This window comes from Nanorana parkeri, unplaced genomic scaffold (genome assembly GCF_000935625.1).
Source record: "Nanorana parkeri isolate BGI_ZX_2015 unplaced genomic scaffold, ASM93562v1 scaffold890, whole genome shotgun sequence".
Classification (NCBI taxonomy): Eukaryota; Metazoa; Chordata; class Amphibia; order Anura; family Dicroglossidae; genus Nanorana; species Nanorana parkeri.
In genome coordinates, this window is record NW_017307158.1 from 1,159,657 (window position 1) to 1,171,901 (window position 12,245).

General features: G+C 48.0%; 1 protein-coding gene across 1 annotated transcript in view; it reads right to left on the bottom strand.

The window, feature by feature from the left end:
- The window catches only part of KDM6B (lysine demethylase 6B), a 41,498-nt gene extending 36,368 nt beyond the window's left edge, over positions 1–5,130 (bottom strand). Inside the window, exon 1 of the mRNA XM_018565833.1 lies at positions 5,036–5,130. The gene's annotated coding sequence lies outside the window, so the exon portion shown is untranslated. The remainder of the gene's footprint in view (positions 1–5,035) is intronic.
- Positions 5,131–12,245: the final 7,115 nt, after the last annotated feature.

Sequence of the window (12,245 nt, forward strand, 5' to 3'; positions counted from 1 at the left end):
GGATATTACGGAGGAGGAAGGGGGTGCGGATATTACGGAGGAGGAAGGGGGTGCGGATATTACGGAGGAGGAAGGGGGTGCGGATATTACGGAGGAGGAAGGGGGGGAGGATATTACGGAGGAGGAAGGGGGTGAGGATATTACAGAGGAGGAAGGGGTGAGGATATTACGGAGGAGGAAGGGGGTGAGGATATTACGGAGGAGGAAGGGGGTGCGGATATTACGGAGGAGGAAGGGGTGATGATACTTGGGAGGAGGTTTTAGCACAGGGTGTGAAGTATGTTCTGTATAGATAAAGTCGGGATACAGATAAGTGAGTACATATTTTGGCTTGTAGGAAGTGTGGAGTCTACAGATGAGGTCACACTCTATTACACAGCTGCTCTGGAGTGAGACGTTCTGTTCTGCCCCCCTTCGTCCCAAAACACACACAGAGGGGGCGTCCAACCGTGAGATTCACACATGTAATCAGCCAGCGTCTTCAAGGCGTCATTCATTTAACACTTCGGCCACAAGCCACCAAAACACAAGTCATGATACAGCAACTAATAACCAATCCATCCCGCACCCATACATTCACCGCCTCACTACGGGGTGCACAAGCAACGGCCATGCCACAGTAGACCTGTAGAAGAAGAGGCAGCACTCCACCGATAAAACCTCAATCTTTTACCCAGGACATACACTATAATGCCAAAAATATTGGGACACTCCTCCATATCATTACGAACCCGTGTAAAGGCCGGCGTCCCAATACTTCTGGCAATATAGTGTACACACAGAAGCACAGAGACCCAGTGAAGACATCACCAGGTATAAAATAATGTATGTCATGAAAACGGAAACGTTTGATGGGGGAGAAGGAACCGGGGAATGCAAAATATAAGCAGATTAAACTTCTACAGCCCCAGGAGAAGATCCTGTTGAGGATATAACTGTGGTAATCCCCTCGCGGACTGTTCCATACGTCCTAAGGACAGCTTCTCTTTATAGATAATTTCCCATAAGGAGCAACTTCTACATTCTCAGAAAAAAGATGTTGCTCAACAGTTCTCCTCCAGCTTCCACAATTCTCTGTGAACTGTCACACATACGCGTGAGCTACAGAATCAAATACGTGATGGGCAGGAGGACGCCCGAGTCACCACCAGCACCGGTCAATTACATTCTAGTCCTTAAAGGGGCTCCTCTACATTACCTATACAAGCCTCTCTCGCACCCTCTTAATAACTGAAAGATAAAGATTTCATGTATTGCAGGTTTCAGGTTTGCATGCTATACCTCACTGTAACTGAGCCTCCTCTAAGAGTTCAACATCTTTCTGCTTGTTGGTGGACTTCACACCTTGTGGGGCACCATTTTAAGAAAAACTGCACTGAGATGGGCCTAACCTATCTTCTTTTCCTGTCTCCCCCAGTTCTTGCTGCGAGAGCTTGAGAAGGATCTGACTATCGTGTCCAATGAAGAGTCTGATGGCAACTTCAAAAACACCAAAAGGAAACATTCCAGCATCCCAACACACCAATGAAACAATGGAAGCATCCCCAGCAACCCCCTAGACGTGCACCCAAACACACCAAAGGAAGCATTCCCAGCATCCCCCTAGATGTGCCCCCGAAAACACAGCAAAGAAAGCAATTCCCAGCATCCCTATAGACGTGCACCCAAACACACCATGGAAACATTCCCAGCAGCCCCCTAGATGTGCACCCAAACACACCAAAGGAAGCATTCCAAGCATTCCCCTAGACGTGCACCCAAACACACCATGGAAACATTCCCAGCAGCCCCCTCGATGTGCACCCAAACACACCAAAGGAAGCATTCCCAGCATCCCCCTAGATGTTCACCCAAACATAACTGAGCAGTAAATGGAGTACTAATGGAAAGCCAGGTGCATTTCTCCAGATATCATTCTCGAAGGAACGTCTGATCTGCAGAAATCATCATTTTAGGACGGCATAATGCCAAGCATGGCTTGAGCCAGGTAGAGCAAAGCAAGATAACAGTTAAAGTGCATGTCCAGCCACAACCTTTTTTTTTGTTCACTTTGAGCATAACGGGGAAAGGTTAGAAAACCTGTCAGGCTGTTTTGGAGCTCCGAAATTTCCCCTCACTGTTACAGTAAAAACAGATTTAACATAGAGGAATCGAGGGGAAGTCTCCAATGGACAGAACTCCTTACTTCTGGCACTTTTTTTGTTTCTTAAAAAAATGGAACAAGATAAAAGCTGGAATGCCCGGCATCCAGCAGCCGATAGGGGCATGATCAAGCCACGGGTCTTTCATCACCCGGGGAGGGAATGGATACAAAGTTATCAGCAGATCCCTATACTGCCCCCTCCAAACTGTACATCATCAATCAGTAAAATCAGCAACCGCCAAGGAAAGATCAATTTGTCTATTGCCCAGCAGCAGCCGGATAAACCTCTACGGAGACAAAAATGGCAACAAAAGCATAATCACTGTGCAGCACTACGAAACAAAACAATAGTCTATGTATACAAATATGTCTGACCTCATTGAAGTATGTAGTTACAAACCGTACATACGTCTTCTCATTCACACAGGCTGATCAGGTTACTAGCGTTACGCTAGGTGTAGAGAAGACTATGGATCCCCTTTGACACCCCACCCCAAGCACCCTTGAATGGAACTGAACAATGAAGTACACGGATGAACATCTGTTTAAAACGCCCACACACCGTTTGTCAAAACAAACCTATCCAGTTTTACAACAGAGATTAAATTGCCTTTGATCCGCGAAGTAAGGGCACAAGGGAGAAACGAGCATCACTTAAAGTGGACCTGGACTCTAAAAGTGAAGCTTTACTAATAAGGAACTAGATATTCTCACTGCGCCAAAGTGGTACCCTGACAAATGAACCCTTTGTCTAGAATCCCTCCTGAAAAATAGCAGTGCACTTCCTGTGCCCTGAGCCTCATAGCTGTATATCCGCAGCGTAAGATCATCTAAGGCTCTGCTGCATCTGACTCTCTCGGGAGATTTGGAGGGGTCATTATTCTTCTGATCACTGTTCTCCTTGCTGGAGAGGAAGCAGTACCTGAGGACTTTGCAGTGCAAGGATCTCCCTGCTTCTACTTCATTCACTCTGTGGACCTTGGCTTCCCACTGCTTCTTGAATATTCCCCCACCAGTCATCAGGAGGGCAGTTCTGACATGAGGAAGAAAAGCCCTGCTCCTCTACCAAGATGGCCGACTCCACACAGAGACGCGGTGAAGCACAGGACATGGTAGGACAGTAATGGGGAAAAGATCAACTGCAAGGAGACCACAGGCAATACTGGTGACTAAAGATGCACCAATACCGGTCTATCGTTATCGAGTACCAATACTTCGCTTTCGGTATTCGCTACCGATACCGGTGCTTCCGCTGGCATGGAGCCGGCTTCCCGGGCCATCAGGAAGCCGAGCGGTGGGTAATGACATGGTGCCCGGCTTCCTGATTGCCTGGGAAGCAGGCTCCATGTTGTTTGGCTGGCTTGATTGGGATTGGCCGGGAAACCGGCTTCCCAGCCAATCAGCATTAAGACCGGACAATCAGGAAGCCAGGTAGTGAGTAATGACCAAGCCTCCCGGCTTCCTGATTGGCTGGGAAGATGGCTTTCCAGCCAATCAACATCTAGCCGACTGTTCGGCCGTCTCCATGCTGAGTGACCAGGAGGCTGGCCTCCAGGCCAATCAGCAAGGAGCCGGCATTCTGGCCAATCAGGAAGCCGGGAGGCGGGTCATTACTCGCCTCCCAGCTTCCTGATTGCACAGGAAGCCGGCTCCATGTTCCCCTACGGCACTGCCGGTCAGAGGAAATCATTCTCTGACCGGAATTTCAGTTATCGGGGAAGGGATCGGAGCATTTGGGCGAGTACGAGTACTCACCCAAATACTCGGTATCGGCACTGATACTAGTATCGGTGCATCCCTACTGGTGACTAGCTTCCAGAGTTCAGGTCCTCTTTAAAGACAATGGCACTTCTCTTGACTTTGCTAGTCAAGTCCAATGTAAAAATGCATACAATATTGTATTAAGCTTTTAAAGTGACATGAGACACATACGGGGAGGCCATTGCCGACCCTTCCTTTAAAAATATTAGTTCTCTGGCTGTCATGGTAAAAGCCACCAAGCTGCATGATTGACAGCTGGCTCTGCCTATCTAGAGGCAGAGCCAGCTGTATCCGCCCCCTCCCCCATTCGTTCCTCCAGTCAGAGCTGGAGGATCGGGGAGGGGCGGAATCCCTGCAGGGAGCCGTGAGTGACAGACACGGCTCACTGCAGGGGCAGGATCGAGAAGTGAGCGACGGTATGTGTTCGCGCACTTCCCAATCTACTGAGCCAACCTGTGACAGTTTCATTGTCTCAGGTCGGCTCGAACTATGAGGATGAGTGAAAATCCCACACCTCATAGTTCTCCTTTAATATCAATAAGTAATAACAAGTAACAAGTAATTGTTGATCTAGGGTTTTTTTTTTCCCCCGGATAGAGCAAACCAGACCACACATTTACAATTAGGCCTCATTCACACACGAATCGGCCTGCACGTACAGCTCCGTGCTGCGTGCGGGCCCGTACCAAGTAGCTGCCGGGAAGGACAGGTGCTGCGTGTGATTAGAACGCAGCCCCCGTCCTTCTCTATGGGGCTACACGGCCGTACGCCCCCCTACGCTCAACTCGTTTGCAGGTCCGCAGGGGTGCGGGTGATCGTACCCATACGCCGCCGAAATGGAACATGTATGCGTCCCGACCAGAAAACCCGCACCCCTACGGACCTGCAAATGAGGTGAGTGTAGGGGGGCGTACGGCCGCGTAGCCCCATAGAGAAGGACGGGGGCTGCGTTCTAATCACACGCAGCACCTGTCCTTCCCGGCAGCTACTTGGTACGGCCCCGCACGCAGCACGGAGCAGGCCGATTCGTGTGTGAATGAGGCCAAAGGGTGATATACAAAAAATGTATACATTCCAAGAAGAACTTAAAACATGCACCACTGCAGAAAATTTAGAGTGATGAGAACTTACTGGGTTATCCAGGACCTGGACGAGGACACCTTCAGGGCCAGATCCCAATTCACAGGTGGGAGCACAATTGACCCTGCAAACAAAACAGACCGGATTAACACAGGAAAAGGCGCCATCGCAGTGTGTGCAAGTATGAATATACATAGAGAATTGGCAGTGCTGAGTGGGGGTCTGTAGAGAAGGCAGAAAATACCATTATGAAATATTTATGGAACCAAAACATGAAATTTTGTTTTTAAAAAAAGGTTCTTCACCAACATGTTTAGTCTAAGCCTTGCTATGAAGTAGTGGAAGGCCACCTCCCACTTATGCATGATTGGGGCAACCCTTAGGGTGACCATAAAAAGGTCCAATCCTGCCCAAGATTTAAGATGCTCAGGCCATTGAGGACAAGGGGTTGGCCACTGAGGACAAGGGGTTGGCCACTGAGGACAAGGGGTTGGCCACTGAGGACAAGGGGTTGGCCACTGAGGACAAGGGGTTCGCCACTAAGGACAAGGGGTTGGCCACTGAGGACAAGGGGTTGGCCACTGAGGACAAGGGGTTGGCCATTGACTAGTTGGACATTCTCTAAGCCACTTGGCCCATCCATCCCTCTAAGCTAGGAAGATGTTACATGTACATGTCTACGTTAACTCTATTTCATGAATCACACAGGGAAAAGAAGTGGCTCCTGGAGCAACAGAGAACAGGAAGTTGTCTTGCGGCCCATTGTTCTTAGGAAAGTATGTACCCATCTATAAACAGTATCCCCCTATTGGCAAGGGGACTGTTCTACCAGTTGAAGCAGGCTCATTGTCAGTCTGAAAGGTCATTGTCAAATAGGCTCTGACCACCAGCTGGACTTCGTCAAAAAGCAGAACTGCTGTTCTACAGGAAGGAACAATTTGTGGGACCCTTCCCCTCCCTCATAGCAATGTCACAATACAATTTGGTTGAAGAAATTCTTTAAAGCCGAACTAATCAAATATTTGGATAGAGAAGGGTAGGTTTATAGCCCCTGTGAGGTTCTTATTGCCATGTGTTACCCTATTGGGGAAATTTCCCTTCACTTCCTGTTTTGACAACGGGGACTTGACAAGGTATATATTGCAGTCCGTTCCTGCCAGTCTTGTGGACAAGCACACTCTCTGGTTTTGTATGGCTGTCGCAGGGACATCAAGTAAGGAACAAAAGTCCTCGTAAGGGTCACAGACAAAGAAAAAAAACCTGACAGAAATATTACCTCTTCCCCGGGCTATCCAAAACTAGAAACAAAAAACCATTGGCTGGAGTTAGGCTTTAATTAAAAAACAAAACGAACATACATATGCATGTTAGGATGGAACACAGAAAATACATAGGCATCATGTTTGTTAAATAATAGGAAGCAAACTGTCTCCATTCATTAGTAGGGCACGTTGGGACTTTATTCCACCAGCAGCCAAGTGAGACAGATTGCCTGTTTCTGGCCATATATACACCGTATTTTTCCAAAAATATGAAACCGTCAACAAATAGAAAATTTGAAATAAATAGGCACGAAGCGTTAAACAACTGTTCATAAACACCAATTACCGTGCTCCATTATTATAAATTATGAAGCACGTTCAAGGTTAAATTTGTGCTGCAAAATGGTGTTTCCAATTGTGAAGGCAGTTAAGCTGTCGCATTTGTAAGGATCGGCAAGATTTAGATCAAAGGAAGTCCTGCCCTTGTATATAGGGCCTTCAACAAGGCCCCTTATAGAAGAAGCTGGTGAATCTTTAAAAGGTGGGCAAGTTTTGGATCAATGGAAGACCTGCCCTTGTATGTATGGCCTTCAACAAGGCCCCGATATAAAAAAAAAGCTGACGAATCATTACGGATGGGCAAGTTTTGGATCAATGGAAGACCTGACCTTGTATACATGGTCTTCAACAAGGCCCCGATATAAAAAAAAAACCTGACAAATCATTAAGGATGGCAAGTTTTAAGCCAATGGAAGACCTTCCCTTGTATACATGGCCTTCAACAACGCCCCATATAAAACAAAATGAGGAATCATTAAGGATGAGCAAGTTTTGGATCAATTGAAGACCTGCCTTCAAGTATACAACAAGGCCCTATACCTTCAACATGGCCCTATACCTTCTATTTATGGCCTTCAACAAGGCCCTATATACAAAAAGCTGGTAAACCTTCAAAATGGGCAAGTTTTGGGTCAATGGAAGACCTGCCCTTGTATATATGGCTTTCAACAAATTACAGATCAAAATTTTAAAACATTTTTGAGAACTCCCCTTCAGTTTTCAACCAAACTTTTCCCTGGACTTTGATCCAGGAGCTTATTATTCCACGCCTTTCCACATAAAGGCTTCTTGGTCCGTCACGCGAACCAGGACCTAATCACGTGTGTTTCTTTAGCTTTTGATGTTCACAGGTTTTGACAACCCCCTCTTCTGGTCCTCTTGAAGCACCCACTACACTTTGAATTACCTACCTCCTATGATGACCCGGCTTACCAGCTAGTTTGACCACTCTGAAAAGTGTGCCCCCTTGTGTTTAATGTCCAGAGAAGAGCATTGGACAAATTAAAGCTCTTCCGGTTAGGAGACTGCACCAAACAGGCAGCTGCTGTGTGAATGGATAAACCTTTGTGTGAATGTTTGTTTTTTTACTTTTCAGTCCGCTTGAGGTGACTGCACAACAGTGTGCTCTCGTGTGTGTGCGCTTTCACTGACAGGGCAGTGTGTTCAAGAGCGCGCGGGGAATATGCAGGGTGCAAGCGCAGGGACTAGTAATATAAAGATCTCAGCTCAGTTCGGAGAAAGGAAGGATGCTGCCAAGTCCCTCCTTGAGACATGCAGGTTATCGGATCTTTTCCTCAAGGCTGGGTAGTGCTGCAGTTGAAACCCTTTGCCCCTTTTCGAATGGAAACCTGCAGGGCAATACTAAGTGTTATACCCGACATACCGAGAAAATATCAGTTCAAACCACCAAGACGCTCCCAAAAGAAGAGTAGAGCGCCACTCCGTCTTGATTTTTTATTTTTTGGAAGAAAGATGACTGATAGATATACAGTTGCATATAAACATACAATGTGACCTTCCCATTCCTCTTGGCAACAACTCTTATTGGACCATACCATAGATCTAAAGCACGACCTCTACTACAATACCAGATACCACCCTATGGTCCAGTCTCACACATACTGCTACCAAATAGTGCACCCTGTCCATACCATGTATATACCCACCACCAAGCATGTATATACCCAACACCACCCCCATACTCCCCCTTGACATTCAAACCCTTTACCCCCACCACCACCACCTTTTCCTATTCTAATCCTCATTGCCACCTGTGTGACCTTCCCATTTCCCTTGGCAACAACTCTTATTGGACCACACCAGAGATCTAAAGCACGACCTCTGCTATAATACCGGATACCACCCTATGGTCCAATCTCACACATACTGCTACCAAATAGTGCACCCTGTCCATACCATGTATATACCCACCACCAAGCATGTATATACCCAACACCACCCCCATACTCCCCCTTTACCCATCCCCCCACCACCTTTTCCTATTCTAATCCTCATTGCCACCTGTGTAAAATAGTCCCCCTTAGCTTGTAGTCACGTTTTATTTAGCATTGCTTCTCCATTACTGCACCAATGATGCCTTTCTAAAAACTTACTACTGGCATACTTCAGGGACAAATTAATAAGGAACATAGGAGCCAGTCTGTCCAATCCAGGAGCCAGCTCCATTGACGACAACTTGAGAAAAGGATTCATTAGCACGCTTTTACGCGACATATCACAGGGTGCCCTTGGCAAAGGGTGCAGTGCCTAGGCATCCCCTGTGCCTCTACTCTTACAGGAGATGTCCGGAGAAATCAGAGGAAGCCATTTCAGTCCAGGAGAGGAGCCGGTACAACAGTGCAGGCTGTAGGGAAGGCCGGAGTTCCGCTTTACCCAGGCACATGGGAAGACATTCGAGTCCATCAAATATGAAGGACAAAGGAATGCATTTTTCATCATCATCATCAATAAGGACGTGAAGCTATTCTTGAATAAAAAGTCACTTTTAACAGCAGGATATAAATCATTACATGTAGGAGTAATTGTGTGTTTGTTATTTTCTGGGGTAAAAATATCTCAGATTAGACACGTCACCTCCACGCTGTAGCCCTATATAAAGAACATCAGAGTAAGCTGGTCAGCTGCCAACCGTGTCGCTCTTTTGCAGCTGAATGCCACCGAAGACCACCCCAAACAGGAAATTTTGTCTCCAGGAGAATGCGATCATCCTCCAATTTCCTGGGCACGTCGCCTGGGCCAAAAAAAACGAGGCAGCTGGTAAACTAGGGGGTGGGCAGCTGACATCAATGAAAGGGAGAGAGAGATGAGACACCTGGAGGGGGCGTCATCCGTCTACAATGGGAACATTGCCTTGTGTTTACAACCAGCACGCCGGCTCGGGACGCCAAGCCAAAAATTCAGAGACTTTTAAAAAAAAATTTGGCTCAACGCTCCTGCCATTTATTGATTCAGCAGAGTAACTCAGTGATGACATATCTAGGCCATGTTCTGTGAACACGAGTATATATCTGGCTTGGCACGCACGGGTCAGTTTTTGAGGAGCTTTGACAAAAATCCAACAAACTAAATGCCAAAAGGCATAATTCTAGATATAACAACGATGGCTGAAGAAACGGGAGACGTCGGTCAACGTTATTCTCCAGAAGACAGTCCTCGACAAAGTTTTCCAATACGGAGGGCTGCAACAATTTAGAAGAGATCTAGTGGTTTTCAAACTGCAAATGGACAGGCACGGTAGGCGTCATATAATAGGTTACCATCATCTGTTCACAAGGGTTTGATTGCATAAAAACATTTCTGAGAAACGTTGGAGAGACATCATAAGATCTTCAAAAAGGTCAGCCCATCTAAACCGCTTAAAGCAGCCATAGACAACAGCCGAATGATCCTAGCCCTGTTACTCAGACTTTGGTTAAATGGTGGTGTCACCCTTTCCTGATTGATTTTCCTTTATAGACAAACCAGAAAATCCAGCTGTAATAGAGCAACACTTTAATTATGGCCCTGTGGGAGGGGACTGAGATGCAAACTACCTCGCAAAAATCTCACCACTTTAATGGGAGAGATATTTGAAACCACCGGTTGATTTTGATTCTACTTACAAAAAGATCAGGTTAGGTGGCCTTGGACTTTACATTGAACATGTATGCCCACCTTATCTTCTAAAGTGGTCAGCAGTACATAGAGAAGGCACCTCCAGATATTATTTGGCAAGCACAGGTATACCCGCAAACCCTACAGATCTTTGGACTTGGACCTCTTTTTATGGCAGCATCTCCTTGGTGGTGACACGGACTCACCAAACTGTCTAAGAACTAGTGTGTTTTCCCCGGAGCTCTTAAAGGTGGAGATTGATTTTGCGGCTTGCTGGTACCAGGTTGCAGCCCCCAGGGTCACCCTACCAGGGAGTGAGCAGAAGACGAGGAGGCTACGATGTGGAGACTGTACACCAGGGAAGGCGTAGAGAATGGTCTGGTCCAGGCAGAAGTCAGCAACGGGCAAGACAGCAGAGTGGTCAGGTACAGGCGGATAGTTGGGTCCAAGCAGAGGTCGGCAAAGGGCAAGACAGCAGAGTGGTCAGGTACAGGCGGATAGTTGGGTCCAAGCAGAGGTCAGCAAAGGGCAAGGCAGCAGAGTGGTCAGGTACAGGTGGATAGATGGGTCCAAGCAGAGGTCGGCAAAGGGCAAGACAGCAGAGTGGTCAGGTACAGGCGGATAGTTGGGTCCAAGCAGAGGTCAGCAAAGGGCAAGGCAGCAGAGTGGTCAGGTACAGGTGGATAGATGGGTCCAAGCAGAGGTCGGCAAAGGGCAAGACAGCAGAGTGGTCAGGTACAGGCGGATAGTTGGGTCCAAGCAGAGGTCAGCAAAGGGCAAGGCAGCAGAGTGGTCAGGTACAGGTGGATAGATGGGTCCAAGCAGAGGTCGGCAAAGGGCAAGACAGCAGAGTGGTCAGGTACAGGCGGATAGTTGGGTCCAAGCAGAGGTCAGCAAAGGGCAAGGCAGCAGAGTGGTCAGGTACAGGTGGATAGATGGGTCCAAGCAGAGGTCGGCAAAGGGCAAGACAGCAGAGTGGTCAGGTACAGGCGGATAGTTGGGTCCAAGCAGAGGTCAGCAAAGGGCAAGGCAGCAGAGTGGTCAGGTACAGGTGGATAGATGGGTCCAAGCAGAGGTCGGCAAAGGGCAAGACAGCAGAGTGGTCAGGTACAGGCGGATAGTTGGGTCCAAGCAGAGGTCAGCAAAGGGCAAGGCAGCAGAGTGGTCAGGTACAGGTGGATAGATGGGTCCAAGCAGAGGTCGGCAAAGGGCAAGACAGCAGAGTGGTCAGGTACAGGCGGATAGTTGGGTCCAAGCAGAGGTCAGCAAAGGGCAAGGCAGCAGAGTGGTCAGGTACAGGTGGATAGATGGGTCCAAGCAGAGGTCGGCAAAGGGCAAGACAGCAGAGTGGTCAGGTACAGGCGGATAGTTGGGTCCAAGCAGAGGTCAGCAAAGGGCAAGGCAGCAGAGTGGTCAGGTACAGGTGGATAGATGGGTCCAAGCAGAGGTCGGCAAAGGGCAAGACAGCAGAGTGGTCAGGTACAGGCGGATAGTTGGGTCCAAACAGAGGTCGGCAAAGGGCAAGGCAGCAGAGTGGACAGGTACAGGTGGATAGTTGGGTCCAAACAGAGGTCGGCAAAGGGCAAGGCAGCAGAGTGGACAGGTACAGGCGGATAGTTGGGTCCAAGCAGAGGTCAGCAAAGGGCAAGGCAGCAGAGTGGACAGGTACAGGCGGATAGTTGGGTCCAAGCAGAGGTCGGCAAAGGGCAAGGCAACAGAATAGTGAGATTCAAGTGGATGGTCCCAGGCAGGCGGCAAGAAAGAATAGTCATGTCGGTGCCGGTCAGCAACGAAAAAGACAATTCAAATGCATCATAGCTATCTAGCACAAGCAGGTTAGCTGGAAAGAAGACTTAGCACCAGCCATTTCCAGGGCTGGTGCCTAAATACACCTTGATCAGGAGACACACCTAGAGGGAGATCTGGAATTTCTGGCAGGGATTTTGAGAGCACCATTAGGAGGCACTGGCAGAAATCCAGCAAGCGCCATTAGAAGTTCTGGCAGGGATTCTGTGAACACCATTATCACTATTGGCAGAACGGGA